Below are 23,224 nucleotides of genomic sequence, written 5' to 3'. Positions count from 1 at the left end.
GGTCTTTGAGGGGAGGAACATTATTTTTTCACTGTGTTAAAGAGAAATTATTCTGACACTTGTTGAAACCTGCAAAGAGGGCTTTATTCAAGCCTACTGCAGTAGGGAGAGAGCTTGAACTTACCCCCAGTACAACAGGGACAAGTGGGGATTTATAGCCAACTGGCAGGGTGAGGGAGTAAATGGAAAATTACTAAGAAATTGGTTAGGTGTCAAGGGGAGGTAGAAAGGAACTTGATTAGATACCAAGGGTGGGAGAATTCTTGATGAACTGGCTTCGCAGGATTCTTTACTAAAATTGGATTCAGCAGGCCAAAGACAAGGTCTAGAGGAGAAGAGGATTCACAGGATCCTGACTAAAGTTTGGTGAAGGAGGGAGTCCTTGACAACTGCTTTATCCTTAGCATCTAGAAAAGTGAGTGGCACATACTGGGGCATTGGTTAATCATTGTTAGGTTGGTGAATAAATGCTCCATTCAGAGGAATTTTCTTTTAAATGAAAAGTCCTAATTGAATGAAAGATATATTTTTCCTTCCTAAGCTGTCAAACTGCTGGATTTTATAAGTAGAATTTTTTTTTTTTTGTGGTACGCAGGCCTCTCACTGTTGTGGCCTCTCCCGTTGCGGAGCAACAGGCTCCGGATGCACAGGCTCAGCGGCCATGGCTCACGGGCCCAGCCGCTCTGCAGCATATGGGATATTCCCGGACCGGGACACGAACCCGTGTTCACTGCATCGGCAGGTGGACGCTCAACCACTGCGCCACCACGGAAGCCCATAAGTAGAATTTTTTAATAATACATTTGTTAAAACTGATTCAATCTTGTTCCATCTTCTGTGTCAGTTAATGGTGAGAAACTAATTTTTAATGTTCTGGGTGCTATACTTTTCTAACATGCTTTTTCTTTGTTTGAAATTAAAACTGGATTACTTGGAAACAAACAAATGAACAAACCATAAATAGCTCCTCCAAAGTAACCTAAAACATGTTTTTCAGATCCAAACCAGTTTCTAGCAGTGGGTGCCAATCTTGGCTGAATATTAAAATCGTTTGGGAGCTCTGGGTGTGGTCCGATGCCAGGACCACACCCAGAGCATTAACGCAAAATCTGTGGAGTTGGGACCAAGGCGCAATTAATTTTTCAGTCTCTCCAGGTGATGCCAACGTGCGCAAATCGGATGAAGAACGTAAGACGCCGGACTGTATCCAAGACTACATTTCCCAGAGGCCTCCGCGGCCACTTCCGTTTCCGGCCCTGCCCGCCTCCGTTTGAGTAGAGCGCGGCACCGGCGTGTTCGGCTTGCACCTGTGTCTCTTCTGTGAGGAGAGCAGTGAGGGTGGTCACGGCTCCTCAGCGTGCGCAGCTTTCTGGCCCAACCCTCCCAGCTAGGTCGTGAACGGCTGCCGCCGGACTGGGGCACAAAGACCTGGTGAGCTCCTCCTTTCCCCGAGGGGCAAGTTGAGGAAAGAGCGGGCTAGGAGGGGCGGGCAGATGTGAGCGGGGCCCCAACCCCAGGAGCCGTGCTGTCCCAGAAGGTTTAAAGGCTTGTGCTGAGACCCAGGGATTGAGTCTCCGACGAGACTTTCCACATGTGTTGGCGAAGGTGCCTGACTGACTCACAGTCAGAGCTTGGCCTGGAGCTTGCTGCAAGGCCGGACTCCAGGCAGGCGTTCCGTGCCCTTTCTTCCTGCGCTTAGCCACCTTCACCTCTCGACCTTTGTGGGGAGTAGGGAGGGTGGCGGACTGTTCTCGTTCAGTGGGCAGAGAGCGAGTTCTAGCTAGTACCGAACATGGAGGGACTTCCTCATATTTCCTTTCTTCTTCCCAGGTTGGCGTAGTCAAGATTCTTTGTCCTTGCCTGGGAGAACAGTTCAGGGGACAGACCGCCCCAAGACTACCAAGAACCCAGATCCAGGTAAGTTTGATTTTTCCTTTTCCTGAGAAATCTCTGTTGTTTCAAAACGAAGTTGGGTTTATGCCTCTTGCTTGGAAAATGCTCTGACCAGTGTATGGACCAAGTTGCCTGAGCCAATCCTGGAGTGGTGTAGCTCTACAGAGACGGGGCCCCTCTCCCCACTGTCATCCCTTCATGTCCTTCTCTCTACCCATTACAGAGCCATTCACCAAATAGATTGTTGGTACCCATGCTTTCTAGAGTGCTAGAAAGTGAAACATACTTTGTAATAAGGTACAGCTGTTACCTCAAAGACATTGCTAACTCAGAGATAATGGAAAAACAGACACGTAGCATAAAAAGACGTAACAGGCTTTACATTAATCATGAATGATACACATGACACAGCCATGGTAGTGCTCTCTTGACCTTCAGGGGTCAGAGGAGTCTTTAGGGTGGGGTGGTGGTAGTGGTGGTGATCATTACGGTTCTTACTGAAGAATAAATGAAATTTGCATATTTGGAGAGTTTGGGGTGACTAGGGGAAGGCGCTGCAACATGAGTGAAGCCGTTACATCTGAACCATGAATGAGCTAGCCCCAGAGAAAGTTGGAAACGTTCAGTGTCTAGAATGCCAGGTTGGAATTTGCCTTAATCCTGGAGAAAACTGGGTTTTGAAGGACTTTGAGAAGTTGACAGGAGGTAATGAACATTTTGAAGGAAGTAGTAAATAGTTGAGTATTTATTATGCAAACTAAGAGTAACAAAAATTTTTAAAAATTAAGGATTACGCATCTTCCTATCACCCTAGCGAATCAAATTATTTCATTTGAAACACCTTTGCATGTGTATTTTTTAGACTTACCCATTTTTTCCTTTTAATATGCCATAGCTATTTCTTCTAGTTTGCTCTATAGTTTCATTACCACTTTTTATAGCTCCTTTTTAATATTGTGTACTCAACCAGCCTGTGACCTTGAGCAAGTTTTTTCAACTCTCTGAGCCTTAGTATTCTTAGCTGTAAAATAGATATACTTTATGTAAGGCCAACTGCCCCGAGGCAGGGGAACGAAATCAGACTCACAGGTTGCATCAGACTGAAACTTTCCGGACTACCCAGTTCCAGGAACTGACCTGGGGATTTTCCGGACCACCCAGTTCCAGGAACTGACCTGGGAAATTTCCACCCGGCCCAGCCTTCCTGCCTTTCGAGGGGCGGGACTAACGGTGCACGATACCCGAAGAGACCACCAAATAAGGAATAACCTGCGCCCTCCCAGATTCACAACACCCCTTTCCCTTCTTCCCCTATAAATTCTGCCCAAACCCTCGCCCAGGTGCGACTTCTCTGGCCCCTTTCTCTCGGACCAGTGAACCTCACCTGGGAGCGTTCCCAAATAAAGCTTGCTTAAGCTCTCCTCCCTTTCTTGGTGCCGTTCCTTACAACTTTATACATTTCTGGTGGAAATACAGAGAGATGTTGTATGTCTTAGGGCTCAGCACTGTGCCTGGTACATATTAGGTTGTTATTGCTATGAATGGCAATTAACAAATACATATTTATCGCTGTAAATTCTAGGATAAAGCCGGTATCATTTTGCATGTCTTTCAGTGTTTCTATTCATTTGTTGAATGATACATCCTTGAACATGCCCATGTGTCAGGCAGTGTTTTAGGCTGGGGAGACAGCAGTGACCCAAGTGGTCCCTGCCCTCCTGGAGCTCTCATTATAGAGTGTACTGACCATAAATCTAAACCTCTCCTGCCTGGCAGTGAGAAACCCTGTGAAAAAAAAAAAATAAAGTGGGTCATGGGATAGCAAGTAGTAGAAGATGGGAGAAGATTAAAGAAGAACTTTCTGATGAAGTGACATTTAAGCAATTTCACTTCATCCCTACTAAGTGAGGGATGAGCAAATACCAGGCCTGGTGGAACGAGCATGATAGGCATATTGGAAGAACATGAGGAGGGCAGTGTGATTGAAGTATGAGGGGTCACGAATCACTTCACTTTGCAGCCTCTTATCTTTTAATATTTCGTTCCTCTGAAGCAAGTCTGCTTTCCGAGGATGTCATATACGTTCCTCGTTGGTCCTTTCGTTAACTGTGTCCCACTTTTCTCCTCATAAACAACCTGAGCTATCAGAAGCTGACTTTGAATGTCTTGCCTTCCTTCTCCAGTGAGGCCTTCCTGGCTCCCTACCTCAGGGGCAAGGGAGTCAACGGTTCCTGGGTGAACGGAATTGGGTTTGATTTTGCAGGGATCACTGACATTTGGGGATGTGGCTGTGGCCTTTACCCAGATTGAAGGGAGACACCCGGATGCTGCTCAGCGGGCCCTGTACAGGGATGTGATACTGGAGAACTATGGGAATCTGGTGTTTGTGGGTAAGGATTTTTTTCTCTTTAACTCAAAATTGGTCTGCTGGGCAACTGTGCATTTTCACAGGGTTAATGATTTGGGGGTATTTAAACTCTTAAAACGGGAGGTTTTTGTTTGTTTGTTTGTTTTTACCGTGGGCTTAGAGGCTGGAGTTCATGCTCCTTTCACTCAGAAAGGTCAGAGCCGTACAGAGTTTAAGATGGGCAGCTTTGTGTGCAGTCTAGCCCAGTTCTCTAAATTTTGCATGTCACCATTCATCTGCCACCAACAATAGGAGTTTCCTGTCCTCAAAGAGGCCAGGTTTTCTAACTGACTTCCACTCCTTCATTTCTATGACTGTGATTTGGATGTCCTTGATACCACCCTCTAGGCCTTCCTGACATATCCATGCTCTGTGTAGACCCCCAAGTTGAGACTGAGATTTTGGATAACTCCTTGTGCTCATAACCACAGTCATGTTCCTTTTCTTTCTCTGTGAACAGGGCTTCTCTCTTCCAAACCCAAGCTAATAACCCAGTTGGATGGAAGAGCCATGGATGGAAGTATAAGGGGTTCCATCAGGTACTTATACAGGTGAGTGAGTCCGGAGCTCAGCACACAGAACAGTGAGGAGGGAGTTCTTGGTCAGAAGGCTCATCTTAGAGAGTCCACGTCCATGCAGAAGGGCTGTGGCAGTTGACACTAGTTGCCTCTTTTTAACGTCATCCTCATGTCAAATGACTTGCCATTTTTCTCATTCTTTCTACTCCTGCTCCTTTCACAAGGGCCTCCGGCCTCTGACTTCACACCCTGAAATCAGTCTCTTTATGTATTGTTTCCCTCCCCATTTTCAGGCACTTGTCAGGCTACACTTTGTTTCTACCTTCTGTCCATTCTCAGTGTCTTCCAAATTCTCCTATGGTTAGCTAGACGAATGGCTATTTAACCCTTTCTAGTTTTAATATCCATATCCCTGATCATACAGTGGGGCAGTGGCAGATTCCAGTTATAAGCATATTTTCCTGACTATCAGGTGATTACTATTTTTGGCAAAGAAACTGATAGGGAAGCACTTTCTTCCCTTTCCCTCTGGTCTTCTTTTATTTCTTTTCTCTGTTATCATTTGCCCTTGGTTCTCATTTTTTTCTGTGTATACTTTGCATAAATTTATGTATGTCACTTTCTCCATGTCATCGTTCAGTTCTGAATCTTTAAACACGGATATTTCTCTCACCTAAAATGTGTATCCTTCTTTTAAAACGTGAATTGTCATTTTTCCTATATCATCTTCAGGGAAACTTTTATAATTGTGTTTCATGGAAAATACCAGTGATGCATAATCTTGCTTAAATTGTTTTTTTTTCCTTTAGACCTCTAAACTATTCTTTTTTAAAATTGAAATATAATAGACATATAACATTATATTAGTTTCAGTTGTATAATTTAATATTTGTATGTATTGGGAAATGATCACTATAATATGTCTAGTTAACATCTGTCACCATACATAGTTACAAAAATTATTTTTCTTGTGATGAGAAGTTGTAAGGTTTACTGTCTTAGCAACTTACAGATATGCACTACAGTGTTATTAACTAGAGTTGCCATGCTGTACATTGCCATGACTTATTTTATAACTGGAATTGTGTGTGTGTGTGTGTGTGTGTTTTAATGCTTTTCAGTAATTCCATTTGTTTTTACTATGTTGAACATTTCCCCCCTAAATGCTTGTGTAGATTCTTTATAGAGTAACAGTAGTAACTCAGTCTTCCTTATTCTTTAATCTTTCTGTTTAAATTTTGGTATTGGGTTGGGATAGACATATGTTATTATACAAGGAAGTATTTAATCCACGTCTTTTATTAAGAAATATTCTTTTAAATTCAGCATAGATATTGAATTTTATCAAATGCCTTTTCAACATATATGGAGATGACATCTGTCTTTTCCCTTTTGGTTGTTAATATGGTACATTTTATTCTTAATTATCTTAATGACTTGGCATTCTTAGTAGAACCCCACTTGGTCATGGCATATTACATTATTCTTTTAACATTTCAGTAGATGATACTCTTTGCTAATGTTTTATTTAAGTTTTTGCATTGATACTTACAAGAAATTTGTTTATATTTTTCTTTTTCATTGGGCCATTTTCATTGAGTTTTGATTTAAATTTTGTAATAATTTTTGTGAAAATTTTTGATCCTTCCTATTTTCATTCTTTGTTATAATTTAATTCACATGATAACTGGTTCCCTGAAGGTTTGGGTGTTTTTTTTTGTTTTGTTTTTCTTGTTTTTTTTTAAACTTGTTTTTTGTAGTAGGGAGCAGGGGAGAGGAATTGGGGGGTAATTCTTTAGCAGTATTCTCTCTTATATAGTAACTTGGCCAACTAGATTTTTGCTGTCTCTTGAAACAGTTTTGGTAATTTACATTTTCCTAAAAAATATCCAGTAATTAAAGTTCTCAAATTTATCTGCATAGTATTGAACAAAGTAGACTTTTATGATTCTACATATATCCTTTACATTTATGGTTACTTTTATCCTATATATTCATGGTTACTTTCTTATGATTTACATTATTTATTTGTTTTTTTTTCCATTTTCCCCCCTTCATTAGCTTGTTTTACTTTTTATAGACTGTTAGATGTATTTACTAGTGTTACTGTTTTCTGTTTTTTAATCTTTAACTCCTTTTTCTTTTTTTTCCCTTAGGTTTATTTACTTTTTCTAACCTTTTATAGTTGATTAATTAATTCATTGAATTTTCTTCTTATTTATGTAATATAAATATTTAAAGCTGTAAACTTCTGTTTGTTCAGTGTTTTGGTTGTATTGTAGTTTTTATTGTCATAATTTTTTAGATATTTTGCAATTTGCATTTTGATTTCTCTGATCAAAATATTGAGAGTCATAAGCTAACCTTCCTTTTTCTTTCTTGAAACCTTTTTAAAATTTAACACATATATAGAAGAGTAGATTTTATGTATATATATGGTCTAAATTGGTATTTTTGAAATGAATATTCATGTAACCTGCACTCAGCTCAAGAAAGAGAACACTGGCAGTACTCTACTAAATCATACCTGATCCCTTCCAATCATTAGCCACACTCTCCTCCTCCCCCTGAACTAACACTATTTATTTTGGCCTGTTTTTTTAACTTTATATGAATGGAACTGTATATTTTTTCGATGTGGCTTTTTATGCATAACATTTTGTGAGATTCATTCATTTTCATGCATTGTCCTTCCTGTGGATCATTAGAATGCATGTTTAAACATAATTGCTAGGCCCCACCTTCAGCACTTTTTATTCATTAGGTCTGAAATGTGGACTGAAAATCTCTACAAGTTCTTAGGTGATGCTGATGCTGTTGTTGCTGATCTGGAGACCAGGCTTTTAAAACTACTGCAATAGAGTATTTCATTATCTCATATTTTGGATGGATATTTGGGATGTTTCTAGCTTCTGAGAATTACAAATGGTATGAACGTTTCATATATGTTATTGCTTGGTTCATATGTGGATACATTTCTTTTGGAGTGGGATTTCTAGTTTATAGCATATGCATATATTCAACTTTAGTACATAATGCCAAATAGTTTTTCAAAGTTTTGTACCTATTTATATTTCCACCATCAGTGTGTGAGAGTACTCATTGTTCCATATCCTTGTCAACACTTAATATTGTCAGTCCTTTGAAGTTAATTGTTCTTTGGGTGTATCGTGTATCTCATAGTGTCTTTCTTTTTCTTTTAGAATTTTATTTTACTTTTATTTATTTATTTATTTATGGCTGTGTTGGGTCTCTGTTGCTGCGCGTGGGCTTTCTCTAGTTGCGGAGAGCGGGGGCTACTCTTTGTTGCGGTGCGTGGGCTTCTCATTGCGGTGGCTTCTCTTGTTGCAGAGCATGGGCTCTAGGCGTGCAGGCTTCAGTAGTTGTGGCTCGCAGGCTCTAGAGCGCAGGCTTAGTAGTTGTGGTGCATGGGCTTAGTTGCTTCACAGCATGTGGGATCTTCCCAGACCCGGGCTTGAATCTGTGTCCCCTGCATTGACAGGCAGATTCTTAACCAATGTGCTACCAGGGAAGTCCCTCATTTTGTCTTAATATCCATATCCCTGATATCTAATGAGGTAGAGGACATTTCAAATGTTTATTGGCCATTGTATGTCATCTTTTATGGAGTGTCTATTAAAAAAAAACTCTTTGTTGATTATATATGTTGTATTGCCCTTCTCTCTGTGGTTTGCTTTTCACTAACAATGGCCTTTTGATGAATAGGGGTTTTAATTTTAATGAGCTCTATTTTATTAATCTTTTCCTTTCTTGTCATTGTGTTTTGTGTACTGTTTAATCTTTCCTTTCCTCAAGTTTATAAAGATAATCTTCTGTGTTAACTTTTAGAAGCTTTATTGATTGTATTTTACATTTAGATTTGCCATCCTGTTAGAATTGATTTTTGTGCATGGTATGAGATAGGGTTCATGTTTACTCCTCCCTCCCCCCAATATGCCAGTGTAGTCTCCTTTTCACTGCTGCTCTGCAAAGTTACCTTTGTCACAGAACATGAATCCATAAGAGTGCCTTTCTCTTCATGTGACTGATTTGCTTCCACTTACCTTTACAATCAGAATCTTGAAATTTTCTCTAGCTTAATCGTTACACATTAAATACATATCCCATCAAAGGCCATTTGAAGGATCTGGGCTGTTTATTATCAGACTTCACCTCCAATTTTGCATTTAAAAAATAAGTCTTAGTTCTAGTATCTGATGAATGGAATTTCTCATCAGGCTAATAAATATAAATGTATATAAAAATAAAAATATATGTGTATGTGTGTGTGTATATATCTTTATCTCTGAGCCATTAAATGTTGGTTCTCTGCTAAATTCTCACAGAGGAATGTTATTCTCAAATTCTTGGAGATGTACAGTGTTATATTACAATGTTCTCAAATGTACCTCCCTATAGGAGTCTGTCCTAGTAATCCTGGCTTGCTTTGTGATACTTGGTTTTCTCCCCAAAGTTGTGTTTATCCTCAAATTTTTATCTTTTTTTCTTTTTTTGGTGTTGCCTGTGTTACCTTCCTAACTTACCAACTTACTAGATGCTCCTTGCATTCTTTAAACACAATATTTATAACTTCTGTTTCCTTAGATCCTATTTACTTCTCCCATCTTTAGTCTTGCCATCTTTTCTTTGCAAGAATCACAAGTGGGATGAATTAATTTTACATAACCTTTAGTTGTATAGAATAGAATGTTATTCTTATCCATGTGCAGCTCTCATTTTCAGTATTTCAACATAGAGAACATTTGAATTAAAAAATTTTTTTTCAGTTCAGGAGTACATATTTGAAACAAAGATGTCAGCCCTACAGCAAAATACTTCTGAGAGATCTGATTTGGGAGAACAAACAAAAAGTGTCATGATGGAAAGAGGCCTGGATTGGGAAGGCAGAAGTTGCATAGAGAAGACACACTATAAATGCAAGGAATGTGGGAAAGTCTTCAAATATAATTCCTCCTTTATTAGCCACCAGAGAAATCGTACTGCTGAGAAACCCCATAAATGTAAAGAATGTGGGATAGCCTTTATGAGCAGCTCATCCCTTTTAAATCATCATAAAATTTACATAGGCAAGAAATGTTTCAGATGTGTTAAATGTGGGAAATTTTCTCAAGAAGCAGTCAACATTTGTTAATCATCAGAAAATTCATTCTAGAGAGAAACTCCATAAATGCAATGAATGTGGAAAATTTTCAGAAATAATTCTATTCTTTTAAGTCACCAGAGACTTCATACTGGTTAGAAACCCTACAAATATAATGATTGTGGGAAAGCCTTTGCTCAGAATTCAGGCCTTGCTCATTATGTGAAAATACATAGTGGAGAGAAGCCATTTAAATGTAATGAATGTGGGAAAACTTTCAGGGATAACTCAGCTGTCTTGTAACATCAGAGAATACATACTGGTGAGAAACAGTATCAGTGTAATGAATGTGGAAAATGCTTTATTTAGGAAAAGCTCAAGTCATGTTAGTCATCAAAGAATGCATACAGGAGAGAAACCTTATCTCTGTAGTAAATGTGGAAAATCAGGTATAGCTCATCCTTTGCTGGACATCAGAAAACTCATAGTGGAAATAAACCCCATCAATAAACCCCATTACATCAATGTAATGACCGTGGGAAAGCCTTTAGCAAGAGCTCAGCCCTTACTGAACATCAGAGAATTCTTACTGGAGAAAAGCCCTATTGCTGTAAGAAATGTGGGAAATCCTTCAGGCATAGCTCTGGCCTTGCTGAACATGAGAAAATCCATACAGGAGAAAAACCTTATGAATGTAATGAATGTGGGAAGGCTTTTCCTCAGAATTCAAGCCTCAAACAACATAAGAAAATTCATAACAAAGAAAGAGCCATCAAATGTAGTTAGTTTGGTAAATCATGCAGAGATAGTTTATTCCTTTTTGACCATCAAGGAGGAGACATTCAATAAATTATACACTTAATGAATATATTCTGTGACCCTCTATCCTGGAAAACTTCTCACTTGTGAGGATGTTCATTGTAGTATGGTTTGTACTAGCGAAATATTTGAAGAACTTAAATGTAGCAAGAACCTAAATGCTACTATGTAGCAAGTGAAAAGAGTGAGGTAGAGCTCTATATACAACCATAGATATATCTCCATGATACCTTGATAAGGTAAAAAAGCAAATTGCAAAGAATTAATATTGTAGAAATGGCCATACTACCCAAAGCAATCTACAGATTTAATGTGATCTCTATCAGATTACCCGTGACATTTTTTGCAGAGCTAGAACAGATAATCCTAAAATTTACAGGGAACCACAAAAGACCCAGAATTGTGAAAGTAATCCTGAGAAAAAAGAACAAAACTAGAGGCCTAACTCTCCCAGACTTCAGACAATACTACAAAGCTACAGTAATCAAAACAGCATTGTATTGGCACAAAAACAGACACGTAGCTCAATGGAACAGAATAGAGAGCCCAGAAATAAACCCAAACACCTATGGGCAATTAATCTTTGACAAAGGAGGTGAGAATATACAATGGAGAAAAGATAGTCTCTTCAGCAAGTGGTGTTGGGAAAGCTGGACAGCTGCATGTAATAAATCAATGAAGTTAGAACATGCCCTCACACCGTACACAAAAATAAATTCAAAATGGCTTAAAGACTTAAATGTAAGACACCATATAACTCCTAGAAGAGAGCATAGGCAAAACATTCTCTGACATAAGTCATAGCAGTATTTTCTTAGGTCAGTCTCCCGAGGAAAAAGAAATAAAAGCAAAAACAAACAAATGGGACCTAATCAAACTTTGCATAGCAAAGGAAACCATAAACGAAACAAAAAGACAACCTGTGGACCAGGAGAAAATATTTGCAAACAATGTGACTGAGAAGGGCTTAATTTCCATAATATACAAACGGCTCATACAGCTCAATTAAAAAGAATAAAAATGAAATCCCAATCAAAAAATGGGCAGAAAACCTAAATAGACATTTCTCCAGAGAAGATGTTCAGATGGCCAATAGGCACATGAAAAGATGCTCAGGATTGCTAATTATTAGAGAAATGCAAATCAAAACTGCAATGAGGTATCTCCTCACACTGGTCAGAGTGGCCATGATCAAGAAGTCTACAATAAATGCTAGAGAGGGTGTGGAGAAAAGGGAACCCTCCTACACTGTTGGTGGGAAGGTAAATTGATACAGTCACTATGGAGAGCAGTATGGAGGCTCCTTAAAAACTAAAAACAGATACCATATGATCCAGCAGTCCCTAATTTAAAAAGATACATGCACCCTAATGTTCATTGCAGCATTATTTACAATAGCCAAGACATGGAAATCACTTGTGTCCACTGACAGATGAATGGATAAAGAAGAGGTGGTATACAGATACACATATATATGATGGAATATTACCCAGCCATAAAAAAGAATGAAATAATGCCATTTACAGCAACATGGATGGACCTAGAGATTATCGTATTTAGTGAAGTAAGAGAAAAACAAATATATGATATCACTTATTTGTGGAATCTAAAAGAATGATACAAATGAACTTATTTACAAAACACAAACAGACTCACAGGCATAGGAAACAAACCTATGGTTACCAAAGGGGATAGCTGAGGTGGGGATGGGGGGGAAATAAATTGGGAATTTGGGATTAGCAGGTACACACTACTATATATAAAATAGATAAAACAACAAGGATCTACTGTACAGCACAGTGAACTATATTCAATATCTTGTAATAACTTATAATGGAAAAGAATCTGAAGAACATGTATTTATATGATGACTGAATCACATTGTACACCTGAAACTAACCCAACGTTATAAATAAACTTTAAAAAAAGCAAGTTGCTTTTATATATTATGGTCTTATTTATATTTTAAAAAATGAAGCCATTTTTTGTTAATATATACATGCGTGCGCACGCACACACACACACACGCGCACACACACACACACACACACACATATATATAGAAAGAGATCTGGAAAAATAAAGGCCAAAACAGTTGTTATCTTTGAGAAGACTGTGATATTGATTTGATGAAGTGAAATTTTGACTTTGGCTGTGTTTTTTGAAATATTTAATCAAGCATACATTCATGTATCTTCTATCATTTAACATAGTTGTCTTTCTAAATCAGAAACTTCAGAAGCCATAAAAAACACATAAATATTAAAAAATTTTGTATGACCAGTGGCTTCACAGTGTTAAAATACAAAGAACCAGACTTGGAGACAATACTACCACCATTGTATGTAACAAATAATACTTAGAATATCTAAAGAGTTCTCAAAAATCCATAAGAAAAATACAAAAACCTCAGGGGAGAAGTTGTGTGGAGTATGATTGTACAGTTGTCAAAAACAACCCCTAAATGGTCAAATTTAAAAAGAGATGACTGGCTTTAGAGAGATGTGAATTAAAATGATCACATTTTTTTTTTGCCTATTGGGCAAAAATTAATAAGATATTTGGTGCTTCTTTAAAAAAATTTTTTTTTGGCTGTGTTGGGTCTTTGTTGTAGCATGTGGGATCTTTCATTGTGGCGTGTGGGCTTCTCTCTAGTTGTGGAATGCAGGTTTTCTCTCTCTAGTTGTGGTCCACGGGCTCCAGAGTGCATGGGCTCTATAATTTGCATCACGTGGGCTCTCTAGTTGAGGCATGGCCTCAGTAACCCCATGGCATGTGGACTCAGTTTCCCAGCCAGGGATTGAACCCTCATTGGAAGGCAGATTCTCCACCAGGGAAGTCCCTTTGGTGCTTTTGAAGGTGCAAGAAAATAGGCACACTTAACATGTTGAAAGAATTCTGAATTAACAGTGTGATGGTGAGAAGCATAAATTTTACTATATCCACCAAGTTTTAAAAAGCTTTTTACTCTTTGACCTAACATTTCTGTTTCTAAAATTGTATAAATAGTAAAATGGTCTTTAGATAATTATAGTAATGAAAAGTTGAAGTCACTGAAGTGTCTTATCACCAGGGCAATGTTTGAAATACAGCCTATACATTCTTTGGGCTGTCATGCAGTCATTTAATTAATCAATTAACATTTAATGAGTTAAACTTTATGAACCGACAGGGAAAGACGTCTAAGACATTAAGTGGGGAAAAAAAAGCCAAATCGTTCAATAATGGTACTCCTTTTATTTACACATTACTTGGATCTTTTACAATAAAAATATATCACTGGTAGTTTAAAATATAAAATAAAGCAATATTATAGAGGAATAGAAAAGAACGGAACTAAACATTCAACTCAAGAACCTAGAAAAGGGCCAAAATAAATCAGAAGCAACACAGTTGGGCATATGTGCATTATTGTTAGTGTGAAAACTGGTTAATCTTTGGATACCAGTTTCACAATATGAATGAAAGTCTACTAAATATATCTTCTCATTGACCCAGAAAAACCACTCTCAAACTATTTAAGGAAATAATTAGATTAGCTTAAAGAGATTGTATTGCTCATCATAGCACTGTTTGTAATAAAATCCTGGAAAGAGATGGAAAAAACAGCCAAGTAGGGAAATGTTTATAGGATTTTCATAGCCTGGTATCCTAGTTACTATTGATGCATAATAACCCCAAACTTACTTATCATTTTGTTAGGCCCATAGATTTTGTGGATCAAGAACTCAGAAAGGTCGTTTCCCAGCGGTCCAGTGATTAAGACTCTGCCTTCCAATGTACGATTTTATCCCTGGTTGGGGAATTAAGATCCCACATTCTGCATGGTGTGTGTGTGTATGTGTGCAGGGGAAAGAATTCAGAAAGAGTATAGCAGGAACAACTCTATAACTCTATGATTGTGTCTCTGCTGGGAATTGACAGTTGGTGGAATAATCTGAAGCAGCCACAGCACAGTAGCCTGAAGTGGCTATTGAGCAGCTGAAAAGAGGCTAGTCTGAATTGAGAAGTGCTGTAACTGTAAAACATGTACCAGATTTCAAAGACTTAGTATGACAAAGAGAAACTAATATCTCAATTTTTAAATGATTACATGTCAAATTTATTCATATAAATATATATATTTATATATATTTTGGATATGTTGGGTTAAATGTATTAAATGTATTAAATGTATTAAATACTTAAATTGATTTTAATGTGGCTGCTAGAAAATTTAAAGTTACACCTGTGACCCACATTTGGGGTTCACATAATATTTTTAATTGGTTGATAGTGATATCAAGACGTTTTCACAAATTTGGTGGTAGATGCTATTGGCTGGGATCTCAGCTAAGGCTGTTTGCAGGAATGCCTACACATGGTCTTTTCATATGGCTGCTTGAGCTTCCTCACGGCATGGTGGCCAAGATTCCAAGAGAGTATTCCAAGGGAATCAGGCAGAGAACCAATATTATCTGTTGTGAACTAACCTTGAAATAACTGTTACTTCCTCTGTAGTCAAACTGACCCAAATTCAAAGGGGGAGGGAACACAAACCACACTTCGTCATGGGAGGAGTGTTAGAATCACATTGCAAGAAGAGCACGTTAGAAGAGAGACATTGTGTCCATATTGGAAAATACAGTTAACCACTGGAATATGATACAGCCAGTAAAAAAGATGGAGTAGATATGTTGAGTGAAAAAAGTAGATTACAGAATAGTGTCTAAAAGCTGTGTGACAGCAATTAGGAACATAAGCTTTGCAGTCAGGGTGCAAAATGTAGCTCACTTCTGTTTACTTTGTAAGACCATTTCAAGTTATGTAGCCTATCAAAGTATCTACCTTGTGTAGGTAAAACAAAAGAAAACAAAACACCTTTCTTGGCTTAGCTTAAAGGAGAAACTTTTAAAATGCTTAACTGAATGCCTGGTTCATAGTAAGCCTAAGGTAAATGTTAGCTGGTACCATGTTAGGGATAATTATTGTCTTTTTTTTGTGTGTGTGTGTGTGTATATATATTTATATAAATATAAATATATACACATACATATATTCACACATACATATATGTATGTATAACGTGTGTGCATATGAATATGTAAAATGTATCTGACTGAGTTGGTTAAAAGTCTCAGAAGAGCATGCTCTACCATTACCTACATCATGTACACAGTTCAGTGGAAGCAAGTGGTCAAGCACCATGAACATAGCCTGGGTACTGGCTTATCTTCTTGAGGTAACCTAATTTAGCATATGGAAAATAATAAAATCTTATAAAATGGTAATAGTAATTATTGGATTTTTAAAATCTGGATTTTTCAAAGATTTTTCTATTTTAAAAGTATGGCATTTATCCAAATTAAGACAAGACAGGACAATAAAATAAAACTGACCAATATTTCTCATGAGCATAGAAGCAAACTATTCTCAAATATTAGCGAATCAAATCCAGAAGAATATAGAAAGAATAATACACTGTGACCAAGTGGGGTTTATCCGAAGAATTTAAGGCTGGTTCCAGATTTGAAAATCAGACAATGTAATCTACATTAAAGAAGATTAAAGGTTGAAGAAGAAGAAACACGTGATCACACCAATTGATGCAGAAAAAGCACTTGACAATATAACATCCAGTCATAACAAAAGTTTTCGGAAAACTCGGAAGAGAAGGGAACTGTCTCAAGGTAATAAAGGGCAACTACAAACCCCCTAGAGTTGGCATCATACTTAATGGTGAAAGAATGAATTCTTTCCTTCTAAGATTGAAACAAGGTAAGGATGTCTGCTCTCACCACAGGTAATCAACATAGTACTGGCAGTTTTAACCAGTCCAACAAAGCAAGAAAAGGAAATTGGAAAGGGAGGAATGTAACTGTCCCTATTTGCAGGTGATATGATTGAATATGTAGAAAATCCTAAGGAATCTACAAAAACAAAAGAAAAAACCAAAATAATTGCTAGAAATTAATAAGTGAGTTTAACAAGGTTATAGGATACAAAGTCAACACACAAAGATCATCTCAGTTTCTGTATACTAGCAATATGTAGTTGAAAGCTGAACTTAAAATACAATATACAACAGCTTAAAAAAATTCTTAAGTATAGGGAGGGGATATCTGTACGCATATGGCTGATTCATTTTGTTGTGTAGTTCAGGATAACCCGACATTGTAAAGCAACCATACTCCAATAAAAATTAATAAAAAATTCTTAAGTATAAATCTAAAAAAGATGTACAGGGTCTGTACACTGAGAACTACAAAATGCTGATGAAAGAAATGAAAGAAGACCTAAATAAATGGTCGTGGATGGGAACAGTCAACATAATCAAGATGTCAGTTCTTCAGAAACTGATCTATAGATTTAACAAAATACAAAAAAAAAAAAAAGTTCTAGCAGGCTTGTTTTGTAGATGTAGATAAGTTGATCCTAAAATTTACATGAAAGGGCAAAGTAACTAAGAATAGTTAAAACAGTTTTCAAAAAAAAAACAAGAAGAAGAAGAAACTTGGAGTACTTACATTATACAACTTAAGAGTTACTCTAAAGATGCAGTAATTAAGACTGTGTGGTGAAGACACAGAAACAGAGATCAGTGGAACAGAGAACCTAGAAATAGATCCACACAAGTACAGCCGATTTCTTTCTTTCTTTTTCTTTTTTTTTTTTTGCGGTACACGGGCCTCTCACTGTTGTGGCCTCTCCCGTTGCAGAGCACAGGCTCCGGACGCGCAGGCTCAGCAGCCATGGCTCACGGGCCCAGCCGCTCCGTGGCATGTGGGAATCTTCCCGAACCGGAGCACGAACCCATGTCCCCTGCATCGGCAGGCGGACTCTCAACCACTGTGCCACCAGGGAAGCCCCGATTAATTTCTTTTTTACAAAGGTGCAAAAGCAATTCATTACAGAAAGCATAGCCCTTTCAATAATAGATATTGGAGCCGTTGGACATTTCATTAAAAAAAAAAATCCTTGACCTAAACCTCACATCTTAAACATAAATTAGAAAGGATTATGGATCTGAATGTAAAGCACAAAACTATAAAACTTCTGGAAGTATAGGAGAAAATCCTCATGATATTGGGTCAGGTAAAGACTTCTTAGACAGGACACCAAAAGCACAATCCATGCAAGAAAAAATTTTATAAATTGCACTTCATCCAAGTTAACAATTTTTGCTCTAGACAAGAAAAATGAAAAGACAACCTATAGATGGGAGAAGATCACATATCTGCTAAAGGTCTTATATGCAGAATATAAAATGGATTTTAAAGCTGAAGAAAACAAGGGAATTCCCTGGGGGTCCAGTGGTTAGGACCCTGTGCTTTCACTGCCAAACAGCACAGGTTCAATTCCTGGTCGAGGAACCTTAAGATCCTGCGAGCTGCGTGGCATGGCCAAAAAAAAAAAAAAAAAAAAACAAAAACCCAAACCAAGACAGAAACCCCCCCAAACAAACAAAAAACCCCAAACTGAACAAAACAAAATGAAACCCAAGCAACCCAATTTAAAAATGGGTGAAAGGTATTCATACAAAGGAGCTTTTATTAAAGAGAATATAAAGATAGTAAGCATGTACATGAAAAGTTGTTCAATGTTATTAGCCATTAGGGAAATGGAAATTAAAATAACGAAACCGCTACACAATTAGTAGAACAACCAAAATAAAAAATATGCTAATGATACCAGGTGCTGATGAGAATACAGAGAAACCGCAACTCTCTTATGGTCCTGATAGGAATGCAGGATGATATGGTCACTCTGGAAAATGATTTGTCAGTTAGTCAGAAAGAGAAAAACAGATATTGTATATTAACGCATATATGTGGAATCTGAAAAATTTGGTATAGACAATCTTATTTACAAAGCAGAAATAGAGACACAGACGTAGAGAACGTAGGTATGGATACCAAGGGGGATAAAATGGGATGGAATGAATGGGGAGATTGGGATTGACATATATACACTATTGATACTATGTATAAAATAGATAACTAATGAGAACCTACTGTATAGCATAGGGAACTCTAGTCAGTGCTCTGTGGTGACCTAAATGAGAAGGAAATCCAAAAAAGAGGGCATGTATGTATACGTATAGCTGATTGACTTTGCTGTACAGTATAAATTAACACAATATTGTAAGGCAACTATACTCCAATAAAAATGTAACATATAAAAATTTTTCTTATAAAGTTAAGCATGGCAACCCCAGTCCTATGTATCTGCCTTAGAAAAAAGAAATTTATACTTACATAAAAACCTGTGCAACAGTATTAGCAGCTTTACTTATAGTAGTAAAAAAACTGGAAACAATCCAGATGTCCTTCAACAGGTGAATTATAAACTGGTAAATCCATGCAATATGAAAGTACATTAAAAAGGAAGAAACTAGGGGACTTCCCTGCTGGTGTGGTGCTTGAGACTCCCCACTCCCAATGCAGGGGGCCTGGGTTTGATCCCTGGTCAGGGAACTAGATCCCACATGCATGCTGCAACTAAGAGTTTGCATGCCACAACTAAGACCTGGCACAACCAAATAAATATTAGAAAATAAATAAAAAGGAAGGAACTGTTGATCCACACAGCAGCTTGGGAGAATCTTGAAGGCATTATATTGGATGAAAGAAGCCACTGTGGAAAGGTTATATACTACATGATTCCATTTATATGACATTCTCAAAAAAGCAAACTATAGGAATGAAGAACAGATCAGCAGTTTCTAGGGATTATTGGTGGAGAGATAAGGTGACTGTCATGAGAGTTCAGTGGAAATGTCCTGATTAGAAATATAATCTTGAGATACCTCATTATAGAGTTGAGATATATATATATATATATATATATATATATATATATATATATGTATTTTTTTTTGCACATGGCTTGCCATGGTTGCAGATCCTGAATTACAATTTTTTTTCTAATAAATAAGTTTTTTCTATATTTTTTTATACAGCAGGTTCTTATTAGTCATCAATTTTATCCACATCAGTGTATACATGTCAATCCCAATCGCCCAATTCATCACACCACCACCCACACCCCCGCGTGGCTTTCCCCCCTTGGTGTCCATACATTTGTTCTCTACATCTGAGTCTCAATTTCTGCCCTGCAGACCGGTTCATCTGTACCATTTTTCTAGGTTCCACATATATGTGTTAATATATGATATTTGTTTTTCTCTTTCTGACTGACTTCACTCTCTATGACAGTCTCTAGATTCATCCACATCTCAACAAATGACCCAATTTTGTTCCTTTTTATAGCTGAGTAATATTCCATTGTATATATGTACCACATGTTCTTTATCCATTCGTCTGTCTGTCGACGGGCATTTAGGTTGCTTCCATGACCTGGCTATTGTAAATAGTGCTGCAATGAACATTGGGGTACATGTGTCTTTTTGAATTGTACTTTTCTCTGGGTATATGCCCAGTAATGGGATTGCTGGATCATATGGTAATTCTGTTTTTAGTTTTTTAAGGAACCTCCATACTGTTCTCCATAGTGGTTGTATGAGTTTACATTCATACTAACAGGGCAGAAGGGTTCCCTTTTCTCCACACCCTCTCCAGCATTTGTTGTTTGTAGATTTTCTGATGAAGCCCATTCTAACTGGTGAGAGGTGATACCTCATTGTAGTTTTGACTTGCATTTCTCTAATAATTAGTGATGTTGAGCATCTTTTCATGTGTTTGTTGGCCATCTGTGTGTCTTCTTTGGAGAAATGTCTATTTAAGTCTTCCACCCATTTTTTGATTGTGTTGTTTGTTTTTTTGATATTGAGCTGCATGAGCTGCTTGTATATTTTGGAGATTAATCCTGTGTCCATTGCTTTGTTTGCAAATATTTTCTCCCATTCTGAGGGCTGTCTTTTTGTCTTGTTTATGGTTTCCTTTGCTGTGCAAAAGCTTTTAAGTTTCATTAGGTCCCATTTGTTTATTTTTATTTCCATTACCCTAGGAGGTGGGTCAAAAAAGATGTTGCTGTGATTTCTGTCAAAGAGCTTTCTTTCTATGTTTTCCTCTAAGAGTTTTATAGTATCTGGTCTTACATTTACGTCCTTAATCCATTTTGCGTTCATTTTTGTGTATGGTGTTAGGGAGTGTTCTAATTTCATTCTTTTACATGTAGTTGTCCAGTTTTCCCAGCACCACTTATTGAAGAGACTGTCTTTTCTCCATTGATCATAGGTGCGTGGGTTTATCTCTGGGCTTTCTATCCTGTACCATTGATCTATATTTCTTTTTTTGTATCAGTACTATACTGTCTTGATTGCTGTAGCTTTGTGGTATAGTCCGAAGTTGGGGAGACTGATTCCTCCAGCTCCATTTTTCTTTCTCAAGATTGCTTTGGCTATTCGGGGTCTTTTGTGTTTCCATACAAATTGTAAAATTTTTTGTTCTAATTTTGTGAAAAATGCCATTGGTAATTTGATAGGGACTGCATTGAATCTGTAGATTGCTTTGGGTAGTATAGTCATTTTCACAGTATTGACTATTCCATTCCAAGAACATGGTATATCTCTAAATCTGTTTGTGTCATCTTTGATTTCTTTCATCAGTGTTTTATAGTTTTCTGTGTACAGGTCTTTTGCCTCCTTACGCAGATTTATTCATAGGTATTTTATTCTTTTTGTTGCAATGGAAAATGGGATTGTTTCCTTAATTTCTGTTTCTGATCTATCGTTGTTAGTGTGTAGGAACGGAAGAGATTTCTTTTTTTTTTAATATTTATTTATTTATTTTTGGCTGTGTCGGGTCTTAGTTGCAGTGTGCAGGCTCTTTATTGTGGCACACGGGCTCTTTATTGCAGTGCGCAGGCTTCTTTCTTGTGGTGCACAGGCTCCAGAGCACATGGGTTCAGTAATTTACAGCACACGGGCTCTCTAATTGAGGCACTCTTGCTCAGTAGTTGCAGCGTGCAGGCTTAGGTGCCCTGTGGCATGTGGGATCTTAGTTCCCCAACCAGGGATTGAACCCATGTCTCCTGCATTGGATGGTGGATTCTTAACCGCTGAACTCCCCAGGGAGGTCCCAATGCAAGAGATTTCTGGGTATTAATTTTGTACCCTGCAACTTTACCAAATTCATTGATTAGCTCTAGTAGTTTTTTGGTGTCATCTTTAGTATTTTCTATGTATAGTGTCACGTCATCTGCAAACAGTGACAGTTTTACTTCTTTTCCAATTTGTATTCTTTTTCTTTTTCTTCTCTGATTGCCATGGCTAGGACTTCCAAAACTACGTTGAATAATAATGGCAAGAGTGGACATCCTTGTCTTGTTCCTGATCTTAGTGGAAATGCTTTAACTTTTTCACTGAGAATTGAGAATGATGTTTGCTGTGGGTTTGTCATATATGGCCTTTATTATGTTGAGGTAGTTTCCCTTTATGCCCCCTTTCTGGGGAGTTTTTATCATAAATGGATGTTGAAGTTTGTCAAAAGCTTTTTCTGCATCTATTGAGATGATCATATGGTTTTTATTTTTTATATATATATTTTTAATGTTTTATTTTATTTTTTATTTGGCTGCTTGGGGTTTTAGTTGGGGCATGTGGGATTTAGTTCCCTGACCAGGGATCAAACCTGGGCCCCCTGCATTGGGAGTGTGGAGTCTTAACCACTGGACCACCAGGGAAGTCCCGGTTTTTAGTTTTTAATTTGTTAATATGGTATATCACATTGATTGATTAGCATATATTGAAGAATCCTTGCATCCCTGGGATCAATCCCACATGATCATGGTGTATGATCCGTGTGTTGGATTCTGTTTGCTAGTATTTTGTTGAGGATTTTTAAGTCTATGTTCATCAGTGATAATGGTCAGAAGTTTTCTTTTTTTGGTGATATCTTTGTCTGGTTTTGGTATCAGGGTGATGGTGGCCTCATAGAACGAGTTTGGGAGTGTTCCACCATCTGAAATTTTTTGGAAGAGTTTGAGAAGGATGGGTGTTAGCTCTTCTCTAGATGTTTGATAGAATTTGCCTCTGGGGCTTCCCTGGTGGTGCAATGGTTAAGAGTCTGCCTGCCAATGCAGGGAAAATGGGTTTGAGCCCTGGTCTGGGAAGATCCCACATTCCACGGATCAGCTAAGCCCATGCGCCACAACTACTAACCCTGCGCTCTAGAGCCTGCGAGCTACAACTGCTGATCCCGCGTGCCACAACTACTGAAGCCCGCATGCCTAGAGCCTGTGCTCCGCAACAAGAGAAGCCACCACAGTGAGAAGCCCGCACGCCGCAATGAAGAGTAGCCCCTGCTTGCCTCAACTAGAGAAAGCCTGCACACAGCAACAAAGACTCAATGCAGCCCAAAAAAATGAATGAATAAAATAAATTAAAAAAAAAAGAATTCACCTCTGAAGCCATCTGGTCCTGGACTTTTGTTTGTTGGAAGAATTTTAATTTCAGTTTCAATTTCATTACTTGTGAGTGGACTGCTTATATTTTCTATTTCTTCCTGGTTCAGTCTTGGACGGTTGTACCTTTGCAAGAATTTG

The 23,224-nt window shown here is 37.8% G+C and overlaps 1 long non-coding RNA gene across 1 annotated transcript; it reads left to right on the top strand.

The window, feature by feature from the left end:
* Positions 1–1,239: 1,239 nt before the first annotated feature.
* On the top strand, positions 1,240–12,577 carry LOC132507374 (uncharacterized). Its single transcript, XR_009536158.1, has 5 exons — positions 1,240–1,431; positions 1,831–1,917; positions 4,157–4,283; positions 4,761–4,851; positions 9,606–12,577. It is a non-coding gene; the product is annotated as an uncharacterized LOC132507374 (long non-coding RNA).
* The last annotated feature ends 10,647 nt before the right edge of the window (positions 12,578–23,224 follow it).

The sequence above is a fragment of the Lagenorhynchus albirostris genome, chromosome 16 (genome assembly GCF_949774975.1).
Source record: "Lagenorhynchus albirostris chromosome 16, mLagAlb1.1, whole genome shotgun sequence".
NCBI lineage: Eukaryota > Metazoa > Chordata > Mammalia > Artiodactyla > Delphinidae > Lagenorhynchus > Lagenorhynchus albirostris.
This window is presented reverse-complemented; position numbering and strand designations above follow the sequence as displayed.